Below are 14,287 nucleotides of genomic sequence, written 5' to 3' on the forward strand. Positions count from 1 at the left end.
TTTTTTGGTCTTATTTATCTGCATAACTAAACAACTCATTACCTTACACTATCTCTCTTTCAAGCATAATTAGGATAAATTGATTCATCTCATAATCTCTTTTGAAGCAATCTACAGACATAGAAATCTAAATTGCATGTATCAAACTAATTATTCACTCCAATTAATATCTTTCGTGCATCAATCGAAGATTGAAAGTAGGATTAAATTTGTAACCTTTACACATAAGTTAATCTCATGCCAATTAGCCCAAATCCATGGATGAGCAACAATAAAATAGAGCAAAACACAATAACTACTACATCAAATCAACACCCAACCCATAATTTCACAATTGAACTTGTGGTCTTAGCCAACCATCACAAAAAGTAAAAAAATTGTCCTATCGTAATAGCATCCATGGATTAGATAAAATTAAACAATAATAATCAACACCACTTTGATTTCAACTTCAAATTGTCAATTCAGAAGAGTAAAATTGAAAAACCCCCCAGAACTAAATAAGTTCTTCAAAAGGTAAAATATCTCATACACATTGATCAAAAACCTCTCTATTCGGAAGCCTCCATTCTATTTCAAACTCTCTTTCTCTCTCTCCTTTGGGCTATTTATAGTTTCCCACAATTTGTCCCAAAATTAACTCTCTAACAATCTCGGCAACGTTAGTCGTGCTCGCCTTACATGATTGGAGTATATTTGACTGTTCTTTGTCTTGTCTTTCTTTTGCTTCAGGATTCAAGTGTTTGAACCTTAGTTAGCGATCTAATTTGAATTTGTATTTCACGCTCAGTAAATCATTGAGGACCACCTTAGTTACCCTTTTAAGCCTACAAATTTCATCCAACTTCTGTTACCTTGGCGATAATCATTTAGCAAACCCTTTAGCCTTGAAAACCGTTATTTCGTTTCAAGTTTATTAAACTACCTCAATTAATTCAAGTACCGATAATTATCACTTTGGGCAAGGTCGCGCCAGTTGGGCGTTCCACCTTTTTGGTTAGGCGATTCCCAATGTAGAGTTTAGAGTTTTTAAAAAAATATTTTTGACCTTTAGTATTCATCATTTACTTGTCTTTTTGCCTTTGTATCTACACATATTAAACATATAATAAAAATATGACATAATTCAGCATTGAAGACACTTATTTATTGAACTAAAAAGACCTCCAATGAGTGTAAATTACCACTCATCAACACCCCCAAATTAAAATTTACTTGTCCTCAGGTAAATCAAGAACCCAATTTGTTAAACTAGGGTGTCTACGACAGTTCTCAATGAGATTCAACATGTAATTGCTACTACAAAACTACTCTCAAGCAACTACAACACTCAATCATGATCTAAAAACTTCAAATGATGAATAGCAATGTCAATCCACGCACAATCTCACCGAAGGAGAAATACATGCAAACTTTAGTGTCCTCACTTTATGAATGATTCTATGCTCTCACAAAGCAAGTAAATAAATTTTTTTAGGAATGAATACAATTTTCACTCTCCGAAGGAGAAATACATGCAAACTTTAGTTATAGGTTTTTCCATAGACTTCACTTTTTAAAGTATTTATATACTCATATTCACCTTATCTCAAGTTTTTTTTTCCATTTTTTAAATTTTGACACTCCAACTTCAATTTTTTTTCCAAATTATCAGACTCTCTCATTTCCTTAAACTTTCTTGTTTATTTCATTTTCAATTTTTTTCATCATTTCTTATAAGGAGGGGTTCCTTCTTTATATAAAAAACTTCAAAATTGAGTCTCACTTTATCTTTATTTGCCTTCCACTTGGGTTTGTTTAGTCCTTCTTTTCCAGTCCCCTAACATAAGATTTTGTCCTAGGTTGATATTCAACAAAACCAATGCTCAGAAAAGGACTTATGTGTGAGAAGTCGAGGAAAATTTAGCTCAAGAGGTTTTAACAAGGTCAACAAAAGGTTTAGAACCAAATGGTTCCAAAATGGTTGCACACTCTCACAGGTTAGTCACAAAAAGGGTCAATTGCGTTCCCTAAAAAAATTTATGCAAAAGATTGTTCATTGTATTCACTAAAGCTAGACAATCAGTCTAAAAAAGTCAAATACTAGTATTTATCAAACACCCATTCATGGAAAACCTTACCACACAAGGCCCTTCAAACACAATTATTTAGCAAAAGTCTACATGATAAAAAAAAACTTACTTGTGATTATCATTACAAGGCTCATATCAAAATGCAGCTAGTCAATACAAGATTTAAAATGATCATACGAAAGAATTATCACACGAATTTCTTCTTGCCATTATAGAACAATGCACATTTCTCATCATAAGTAATATTCCATACATTGATATTGAACATAATAAATAATCGAACATTAGTAATGAAAACACAAGCATTTCAAAAGCTATCAACTCATGGGATAATTGAAATAAACAGAGACAAAAAAAAATTATCTCAAACTATCAAAGTACTATAGTAAAACTAAAATGTCTAAATACTATAATTATTTTTTAGAAAAAACTAAAAGTAACAAAATATAATTAAAATGGGAATATTGGCACGCATGGCTTCACCTTACCAAAAACAAAAAGCGATATCGTCACTGCAATATAATATAAGTACAAGTGGAGAGGTATAATATTCCCCCGATAGCTATGACTATTGTCACGACCGGGGAGCACCCCCCTAGAAGTAACATGGCGTACTTGACCTCCGGAGGTCTTATATAAGCCCATAGTTGTCATTCATCGCATTGTTATAGGTAAATTTAGCGGAAAATTCAAAAATTGATAGCACATCATATGCTAGAACATCAGTTCCAATATATATAAAATATCATAACTCTAGTCTCTTTTTGACATCCTATATTCAACATCATTAGAGTACATTAGGGACACAATGTCACATCTAGGGAGCACCTCCTAGAAGTAACATGGCGTACTTGACCTCTCGGAGGTCTTATACAAGCCAATAGTTATCATTCATCGCATTGTCATAGGTAAATTTAGCGGAAAATTTAAAACTTTCTTAGCACATCATATGCTAAAACATTACTTCATATATATATATATATATATATATATATATATATATATATATAATAAATATCATCATACATAGTTAAAGACTCTAGTCTCTTTTTGCCATCCTAGACTCAAAAACATAAGAATAATTTAGGGACACGTCCCTTACAACAATGAAACATAAGTACTACATCATACACTTTACAATAAATACATGACATAGGAATCGTTGGACTTAAGGGTTTCTTTCCTTGAGCTTGTGAATCATTTATCAAGCTCCTCACCAGTAAACAAATCCTTTAAGCATCCATAACCTACAATTTGTATAAAAAGTAGAGTAGAATGGAGTTAGTACAAGAATGCACTAAATATGACAACCATGCAAAAATATGCATTTAAAAGGGACATTTTATTGAAATCATACTTCATGCCTTTTTGTGAAAATCTTCATAAAACATTTATACAGTATCATTTATAGCATTCACATACTTCATATACACATATTCAAAGTCAAACATCATATAAAATCACATATAGAATTTAAGCCACATTTGAGTTTACTTTATAGTGAACTACTTTCCTTTTAGTGAAGTTCTTCTTTTAACTCATTAACCTCCAAAGTAACCCTCTACTGATACTGGGTGCAATGCATCACCTTAAGATTACAAGGAAAACCATACCTACAACTTACATAAGCCAACTCATACCAACATAGAAATATAGTACATTACAAGACACATTCAAGTCAAGACCGTAAGATATTACAGTGAACTTACTTATTATTCACATAAGCCAATTTCACTTCACATAGAACATTCTAATACCTTACTCACAATCCCAATATAAGTACACTAGTCTAATGTACTTGTGAAGCCCCATAACCTCACACATACTTAGTAAACCTATCATGAGACCACAAGCCTTAACACTCCATTTCATATATCAACTAGGACATATAGACAACTTCATTTATGACAACAAGACCTTCATCATATAGTCATTAAGACCAACATTGTGCATATTGGAACAAGTTCATACCATATAGACTCATACAGTGAACATCTTCATAACAAGTAGCAGATACTACCATGCCGTGCATAAAGATATAACCTTAATCAGACACCTTAGAACACCTACCTAGAACTCCCTAAGGATACATTTGTTCAATGTCTAGGTGGGTTGATTACTTCAATCTATCCTAATTAATCTCCCTCAGGTCATCCTTATTAGGTTCTTAGTCATTTACTTCCTTGTCCTTTTTACTTTATGGAAACTATAGCCTTAACCGACACTAAGACCATGGGTGCTAAACATGGAATTTGGTGTTGTAGATCCTTACACCAATGGAAGGTGTTCTTACCTAGACAAGGTAGAACATTAAAATATGCTAGCATACTAAGTGAATTCACTTGATAGATCCTATGTGGCAATCATAGTTTATGGAACTAAGAGATATACATGACTCTCTACATGCTCATTAACATTGGCGCCTTATCTCATGAGAAACCATGGGTGAACCTTCCTCAAAGGGAAGCCACCACCTCATGTAAAACCATAGGTGAATTCCTCAAAGGGAAGTAAAACCTTATAGGAACCCAATGGTGAATCTTCTTACAAGGGAAGTAAAACACTCTATGAGAAACCAATGGTGAATCTTCCTCAAAGTGAAGCCAACACCTCTCATTGTCAAGTTCATTCGGTGCTAAGCTAAGTTCCATTTATTGAAAAGCCTTTATTACTTTACTTCATAAAACATAGGCTTAGTATATTGATTACTTCTAGGCTTATAGCATATCCAAGCACTTATCTAGTTTTAGGGTACACATGAGCTCACCTTTCAAGGCCCCTATGTTGACTAGATCTTCATACATGTATGTGTACTTGTATGTGCAGACCTTTCACATAACACATAAAAGTCCACATGTTCATATATCAATGCACAAGTCCATAGGTTTAACTACATGAGCAATCCTTTCATATAAACACACCAAGACACTATGCACATTCATATTTCCTCATATCATATACTTAACATCATAGCATGTAAGTCATATTCATAATATGTTCATACAGTCTTATGCATATACTTGGAAGACTAACATAGGAACTATCCTATCAAGGCACACATGTGCAATGAATAGACAAGGTCCCATACCCTTGCACATATTAGTACACCTATCAAGTCATCCTAGTGAAGGATACATCACACAACATCATAGAATGGTTAGCGTAGCTTAAGACTCATTTACTCAAGATTTACAACATTCTTGCAGTAAACTCTAGTCTTCATGCACCTATTTTAGCTTTACTTCACATATAGAATTATAGGACCTCATCATACGCAGCAGGTACACATAAACTTAACATAATCATTTGCATGCTCATGACAATAGAAATACAACCTATATCATAGTTAGCATAGGAAACTAGGCATTGGCTTTATATAGGGTGCTTCATCAACCAACACACAATTCATAGTATAATTGCCTTCAAGGCAATGATCACATCACACACACACACTCGCGCGCCACACTTACACACACACACACACACACACATACACACACACACACATATATACGAATTGTATATATATGTATAGATATGTACGTATGTATACATATGTATATATATGTATGTATGTATCTATTTATCTATCTATCCACCATAAGTGTACCATACCATACAATGCCATACAAGGCTTCATCAACAATACTATAGAGAATTAGAGAAGTGGAAGAGTGGAGCAATTCTTATCAATCCATTAGCCTTTGGTCATCATTGACCATTACTACTCTTTCATAAAAAATTCAATTATAGGGCAGTAGATAAAGTACAATAATCATATATGAAGTCTTGCATAAGCTACAACAAGACCAAGCTACAAACTCGTAAAACACATCACCAACATACTAGAAAGTAGAAGGGCATAAATCTTTAACCAAATTCACTTGAATTGATTATCAATAATGATTTATCAACAATATACATGAGTAATACATGAAAATGTTTCTAATGATTCAAACATGATTTTTGTAATGTTAGTTTTTGATTTAATGCTAAAACTTCAATGAAAACATGTTTAAGCTTTTTATCAAATTTTGGCTTAAGAAAAGGGTTGAATGAACATAATATTGTAGTCTTTGATCTTTGGTTACCTTTTATTGCTATTGTTGATTAGAAACTGCCCTAAGGTCTATATTATGATGAATTGTGTAAGGAATCATTATGGGTGATGAAATATTAGATTAAAGGGTAAGTTGTTTATGTTGTTTAGCTTTACTTATGAATTGCTCTTGAGTGGTGTGGTCCACCTTCTTGGTGGCGGTGTTTACTTGCTGAATTTGATTATACTTAGTATGTTTTTTAAGTGTGGATTTGAAGTCCTAATGTGTGAAATAAAATTATAATGAAGTTGGTTCTTGTACTGTGTATTCTAAAGCTTGAATTGTATGCTTTGCCTAGATTATGCCTAAATAAAGTTAGTGCATATGTTGTGTCTTTTAAGTGTGTAATGTGATGAATGAAGGTCTAAGCATGTAAAGAATTGAATTTAAATGAAATGATGCTATTGTTCAAGGTGTCCTTACATGTACACACATACACACACTTTGAATAAATGAATGAATAAAGTTATAAAATGTGAATTTTGAGGTGAACATTCTTCATGAGTTGAGAAGAATTGTTTAGTAGAAACTTCATTATCTTCCAATAGCTTTCTAATATAGGTTGAAGTATGGATACCCTTCGTGAGTTGAGATGTAATGTTCAGTCGTTATCCTTAACCTATAGTCTATAATGTGGAGAATATGTGGGGAGTTTTGTCTAGAACCAAGAGGATATGAAGAAGAGGTGGTTATACTTCATGAGTTGAGATGTTATATTCTAATGTACCACTTGAGATGACTACTCTTCGTGAGAAGAGAGTGAGTTACTTAGTAGCAATCTCCTTATCCCATAACTATGCGCCCGCGTAGGTGTAGCTATTGGGAAAGCCGTGTTAAATCTAAAAGAAAAGACCTTGCTCTAGCCAAGTGTAGGGACCTTTCTCCGACAAAGAAAGTATCGGGATTCCATGTCTAGCTCTCAAGGTCTATGTCAGTTAAGCTAACCCCCACAAAAGCAATGGAAGTACTAAGTCTTCTAAAAGAGTGTACTACTTAGGATAGGTAGTGGAATGGGACTCTATCTATCCATTGCACTAAGTAGGCATTCCGAAAGGGAAGACTTTGTGAATCTTATATGAATTGAATGAACTAAGTCTTCGAAAAGTATGTACTACTTAGGGTAGATGGTGGTATGGTATGCTATCTATCGATTGCACTAAGTAGACCTTCTGAAAGGGGAGTCTTGGTGCTAAGCCTTCTAAAAGAGTGTACTACTTTTGGTAGGTGGTGGAATGGGACGCCATCTACTCATTGCACTAAGTAGGTATTCCGAAAGGGAAGTCTAGGTGTGTTGCTGGAGTGTTCTTTTAATTCTTGTTATTGAGTAGGGGGCTTGGTTTCCCGAGGTGAGTTATTGTGGAAGGGGTAGTCTTGATGGTCACTTTAGTGTCTATTGAAGGAGGTGTATGTTCATTTCCTTCCTGTTTTACGTTGGTGTGTCTTAAAATAACCTTAACTAGGGAAACTCCTATGAATGAGTTCACTTCCTCTTTGATGGACCTTGGAAGTCCACTATTTTGGAGCTAATTTGATTCACTGTAATGTTAAAAAAATTCACTGTAATAGTTTGAAAGCTTACTTTAAAATGGTCTTTTTTGTTAAAATTATGGAAATCTTTCTCTAAGTGTTAAATGGTGAGTTTTATGTTGTTTTACTTCTATATTCTTGAACATTTTACTTAATTGGCATGAAATGTAATTATACTAAAATGTCCCATTTTGCATGTTTTTTTCATATGCCATACTTAGTATATTATTTTTACTAACCCCATGCTTTTATGTACTCTATTAGTGTAGGTTTGGAAGCAAGGTTGAAGTATAGAGGCAGAGCTTGAGAAAGATTCTCTCAAGTCAAAGTATGTCCTTATATATTCGAGGGCATATTTCTTAATTCTTTTAGTTTTGTATAAGTTCTTATTATGTACTTCACTCAAATGTAAAGGGCCGTATCCCTATGATTTTTATGTCATGTCTTTAATATTACTTGTGACGATGAGACTTTCCTAGTATTTATAAAAGATTCTTTTTATATTCAATGTCGTGAAAAGTTTTGATTCCGCACTACTTTTTATGTCTTGTGTAATGAACGATAGTTTAGTGGCTTATATGAGACCCTAAAAGGTCAAGTACGCCTTGTCCCAATCCAAGAGTTCTTCCTAATTTCTAAAGGGTACTTGCTGGTCGTGACAAACCTGGTATCCGAGCATAAGGTTATGGAAAATAGTTTAGGGTCTAAAATTCTCACAAGCCACGTCTAGTAGAGTCTTAGTCATTGGTGTGAGTCGCGACACATCCATGAACAAGTGGCTATAGGACGATCGAGTTTCACTTTCTTCATTACTCTTGTATCGTGCCATAGAACTTAACTTCATAAGATTTATCTCTTCTTCTCCTTTGTCCGGCCGTTTTCTAAGTGTGATTTCTTTGAAAGGGATATGTTTCTATGTTGAGGGAGAGAAAGTTGAGTTTTGATGCTTATAATCGTTTTCTATCTTGAAGAGTAAAGGTGAAGGTTAGTTTGAGAATTGTAATGTGAAACCATTTATGGCTATGTGTGACTTACGAGGTCAGAACTATTGTGATGAGAAACTTCATAGTGATGTAGTTCTAAGCGTGGTAATAAATATAATGATTGAATAAAGTGTCTTTGAGAGCAAATGAATTAGCTTGTTATTATGTTCAATGATGGTAGAAATGCTTTAAGGTGTAAATTTGAAGAATGTTGAGATGATGTGGAGATTTTATAGGAGTAGAAGGCAACCCTCTTGTGTGGATGATGTTTCCTACTTGTTCTTGTGATTTGGTTGACATTCTTGTGTAGGTTTACTCTAATGGTTAAATGTGGTATGATTACCTAGTGAGGAAGTTATGGAATTCTGCTAACAAAAATGGTGGAGTTTATATAGTAAGATTTTTGATTTCTAAATGAATCTACCTTAATTGGTGGAAAGGGATTTGTTCCATGAGATTGAGTTAAGTGGTGCCAAAGAGTTGATTGAGGTGATGTTTAAGAAAGTTTATCTAGGCTTGAATCCTAAGAGGAGAGTGTCATGCTTGACTAGTAGAGTTGATGATTAGTCTTGATGATCGTGAGTTTGACCTTGTGAGAAGTGTAGTGGCACTTTGAAGTATGAGACCTTGAAGATGGCTTTACCCTAAGTGGGGGAGAATGAGTGAGTAAAAAGGTAGTTGATATCCTCATCTTTCCTTTTTGTTCTTATTCAAGATTGAGACCAAATCTTTAGTAGTTTGGTAATGATTAAGAGTCTTGCATAATATAAAGAGTTGCATTTCTCCTTTTGTTATGAGTATCTTGATGGCAAAACGTTTGGGGGGCCCTTGAAGTTATCCTGACTGCATGGGAAAGATTGGTAGTCAACCTATGTTCTGTTGATTTAGATGTAGCTAATGATAGTGCTTAAATGCTTCAAGGTTGTTTTGAATATGAAGTGTATGAATGAGTTATCTTGTGTTGTATATGAAGTTATATGACTAAAGGTCTAATGTTAAAGAAGCAAGTTAAACTAAGTTTTGCATAATGAATGTTAAGAAGAATTGCATGTAGTGTACTTAGTCCAGGAGAATCCTCAAGGGTCACTAAGTGGGAGTGGTAGTATGGGATGCTACTCTCACTTGCACTTAGTGTAACTTACCAATTATCTTTGGAGAATTAGTATGGCCTTTTCTCTCATATTGTCATTCCATCTTATTAAAGTTGCTTGAAAGGTGCTTTGTAGAATTTTTAAGAAAGTGACACAGTGCAGTTCTCGATTCACTGTAAAGAAGTCCAAATTTTGAGAAAATTGCCTTTTTCATGAACAATGGTTTCAATGTATTTAGAAATGATGTTTATAAACATGTTTAATGTTGGAGAAGGTACCTCCTCCATAAGTGAAGAAATGAAAGTGAGATTGAATTTGTGAAGTTTTGCAAAGTTGCCTGTATTAAAGTGATGCTCACTGTGAAAATCTTCATTTTTGAAAAAAATTGCTTTTTCTTGAATTGTAGTAAAATGTGTGTTAAAATGTTATATGTGAACATGTTTATTGTCAGAGAAGATAGTTCCTCCATAAGTGAAGGGTAAGGGTAAATTTTTAAAAGTGAAAGTTATCGCAAAGTGCTTATTTTGCAAAGTGTTTAAAGGTGTGAAACTGTGTTCCTTGTTATTTGATGCTTTGATTATGAATGTTTGAGCCTTTATTGTAATGTGCTATGTGTTTCTAATGGAGTCCTTTATGGTCTTAAAGTTTTAGTGTCATTCGAGGACGAATGTTATTCCCAGTGGGGGAGAATGTAACATCCTAAATTGAACTAAGGTAACTAGAGCATCATGATTGTTTCTTGATATAATTTTTTAATAAAATGAGTTATTAGTGTCATTAGGCAGTGTGTGAAGTTTTGTTAACTTTGGTGGTCAAACGTCCGAGAACGTCCGTGATGTTCGCAAAGTATGCCTTAGAAAGTGCTTGTGTGTCTTGATGTGTTTGAGTGAATTTTACGTGTTCATTTATTTTGAAATTGGCATGGGATGTTTTTAATACCTAGACAACTATTTTTAGTGATTTAACATCTAAGTATGACCCCTTCTAGGACCCACAAGGGACCTTAGAAAAGGGCCGAAGACTGCCTTGGCAGTGTTCAACAACGAGACCAAACGACGGCCAGTGATCCAACCAACGACCACTCGTCTTGGTCCATCGTTCGGACCTGCATGCCGTCATGTTTGGAGGTTGCATACTCAACCAATGACCCTCCACCAACGGGCCGTTGATGGTCAAATGGTCCGTTGTTTAGAGCCGTCTTTGAGCTGCCAAAAGCTATCCAAAAGGCTGCCTTGGCTTGGGGTGTTCGGTAAATTCACCCCAAGTATTTCATGATCCTTGAGTGATAGGTTTAGGGTCATTTAGGTACATTAAGATGTTTTAAACCCTAAGACCTAATTTTAGACTTCATTTCCTAAAACCTAAAACCCCTCTCTCTTAAAAGACTCTCTCAAACCTCCTTAGAAGCTAGAGCTCAAGAAAGAGATAGGGGGGATGTTGGTGGACGTTTATTTATAAAAAATGAATGGGGTTTCTTCAAGTGAGGTATGGTAGTCATACTTTAACTCTCTTCCATTCAAGGAGTCCTTTATAATGAATTTTCAATAAGGGTATTCAACCCTAACTTCTTCTATCTTTAACTCTAAATATGGGTCTTTCATGAAAATGTTTCTAATATTTCAAACATGATTTTTCTAATGTTAGTTGGTGATTCAATGCTAAAACTTCAATGAAATCATGTTTAAGATTTCTATCAAATTTTGTCTTAAGAAAAGGGTTGAATGAACATGATATTGTAGTCTTTGATCTTTGGTTACCTTTTATTGCTAATGTTGTTTTGATACTGCCCTAAGGTCTATTATGACAAATTGTTGAAGGAATCATTATGGGTGATGAAACTTGGATTAAAGGGTATGTTGTTTATGTGGTTTAGCTTTACTTATGAATTGCTCTTGAGTGGTATGGTCCACCTTCTTGGTGACGGTGTTTACTTGCTGAATTTGATTATACTTAGTATGTCTTTTAAGTGTGGATCTGAAGTCCTAATGTGTGAAATAAAATGATAATGAAGTTGGTTCTTATAATGTGTATTTTGAAGCTTTAATTGTATGCTTTGCCTAGATTATGCCTAAATGAAATAAGGGCATATATTGAGTCTGTTAAGTGTGTAATGTGTTGAATGAAGATATAAGTATGTATATAATTGATTCTATTGTGCAAGGTGTCCTCACTTGTACACACATACACACACTTTGAATAAATGAAGTTATTAAATATGAATGAAAAGGGGAGTTTTGAGGTGAACACTCTTCGTGAGTAGAGAAGAAGTGTTAAGTAGCAACCTCATTATCTTCCAAGAGTTTTCTAAGATAGGTAGGAGGATGGATACGCTTCGTGAGTTGAGATGTGGTATTTAGTCGTTATCCTTTACCTATAGTCTATAATGTTGAGAATCTGTGGGGAGTTATGTCTAGCGCAGAGAGGACATATAGAAGAGGTGGTTACATTTCGTGATTTGAGATGTTGTATTCCAATGTACCTCTTGATATGAGTACTCCTCCTTAAAAGAAAGTGAGTTACTTAGTAGCAATCTCCTTATCCCTAACTATGTGCCTTCATAGGTGTAGCTATTGGGAAAGCCATGTAAAAGCTAAAAGAAAAGACCTTGCTCTAGGCAAATAGGGTGGACCCTTAGGGTAGGTAGTGGAATGGGACAATATCTACCCATTGTACTAAGTAGGCATTCCGAAAGGGGAGTCTTGGTGAATCCTATATGAACTGAATGAACTAAGTATTCTAAAAGAACGGACTACTTAGGGTAGTTGGTGGTATGAGACACTATCTATCCATTGCACTAGTAGACCTTCTAAAAGGGGAGTCTTGGTGCTAAGCCTTCTAAAAGAGTGTACTACTTAGGGTAGGTGGTGGAATGGAACGCCATATAATCATTGCACTAAGTAGACATTCCGAAAGGGAAGTCTAGATGTGTTGCTTGAGTGTTCTTCTAATGTCTTGTCTTTAAATGGGGTGGGGTGGGGGGGAGGGGCGTGTTCTCTCGAGATGAGTAAGCCTAGGAGGGGTAGTCTTGAGGATCACTTTGCTGTTTATTGAATGAGGTGTATGTGCATTTCCTTCATGTCTTACCTTGGTGAGTCTTAGGATAACCTTAGCTAGGGAAACTCCTACGAAATTGAGTTCACTTCCTCTTTGCTTGACCTTGGAACTCCACTGTTTTGGAGTTAATTTGATTCACTTTAATGTTAAAAAGAGTTCACTGTAACATTTTGAAAGCTTACTGTAAAAATGTCCTTTTTGGTTAAAATTATGGAAATCTTTCTCTAAGTGTTAAATGGTGATTTTTATGTTGTTTTACTTCTAGATTCTAGAATGTTTTAATTAAATTGCATGAAAGTGTAATTGTACTAAAATGTCCCTATTTTGCATATGCCATACTTAATACAAATACATATGCCATACTTAGTACATTATTTGTACTAACCCCATCCTTTTCTATACTCTATAAGTATAGGTTTAGAAGCAAGGTTGAAGTCTGGTTAACAAAGCTTGGGAAAGATTCTCTCATGACAAAGTATGTTGTCATATATTCGAGGGAATAGTTCTTAATTCTTTTAGTTTTGTATAAGTTGTTAGTATGCATTCCTTTCAAATGTAAAGGGTCGTGTCCCTATATTTTTTATGTTGTTTCTTTATGATGGTTTGTGACTATTAGACTTTCTTAGTATTTATAAAAGATTCCTTTGTACATTAAATGCCGTGAAAAGTTTTAATTCTGCATTACTTTTTATGTCTTATGTAATGAACGATAGTTAAGAGGCTTGTATGAGACCCCCAAAGGGTCAAGTACGCCTTGTCCCGATCCAAGGGTTCTTCCTAACTTCTAAGGGGTACTTGCGGGTCGTGACAGGGTTGATCACATTTTTGATTACTTAAAAGCACCCAAAAATCACCAAATAAACTATTTAGGGTTAGGTTAGCACATGCGGTGAATTTCCCATTCACCCCTTAAATGAAACAGTGCACAGGCAGCTTGACACACCCTGCACCAACGACCACAATCGATGCCCAGTAGGTCGATCAACGAACCATCTGTGGCTTTGGTTGATTGGGTCTTGGGCTGTATTTTGGATGATCCTTAACCAGGCTAAGTGTCCAGAAACGATACCACCATTGATGGGACGTTAGTACACCAATGAGGCGTCGTTAGGTTCAGTCAATTGACATTGCCAAGGCAGTGTCTCGACAACCTTTAGGGCCTTTCTTTGAGTGCCTCTTTCGGGGCCCGTGGGGAGTCGTATCCGGCCTTTTCCATCGTTAATATACATAATAACATGTTAAATAACTTACATGCAAGTTTCACCCAAAATAAACATGTAAAACACATCCAAACATGCAAGGCACGTTCAAGACACACATGAACATCTCAAGGGCTAACTTTCGAATGTCTTGGACGTTCTTGTATGTTTTACCTCCAAACATCATGAAAATACATGCACTTCCAATAAACATAATTATTACTTATTTTATGTCTTAATTATCTTATGAAACACACATAA

The sequence above is a fragment of the Solanum lycopersicum genome, chromosome 3, assembly GCF_036512215.1.
Source record: "Solanum lycopersicum chromosome 3, SLM_r2.1".
NCBI lineage: Eukaryota > Viridiplantae > Streptophyta > Magnoliopsida > Solanales > Solanaceae > Solanum > Solanum lycopersicum.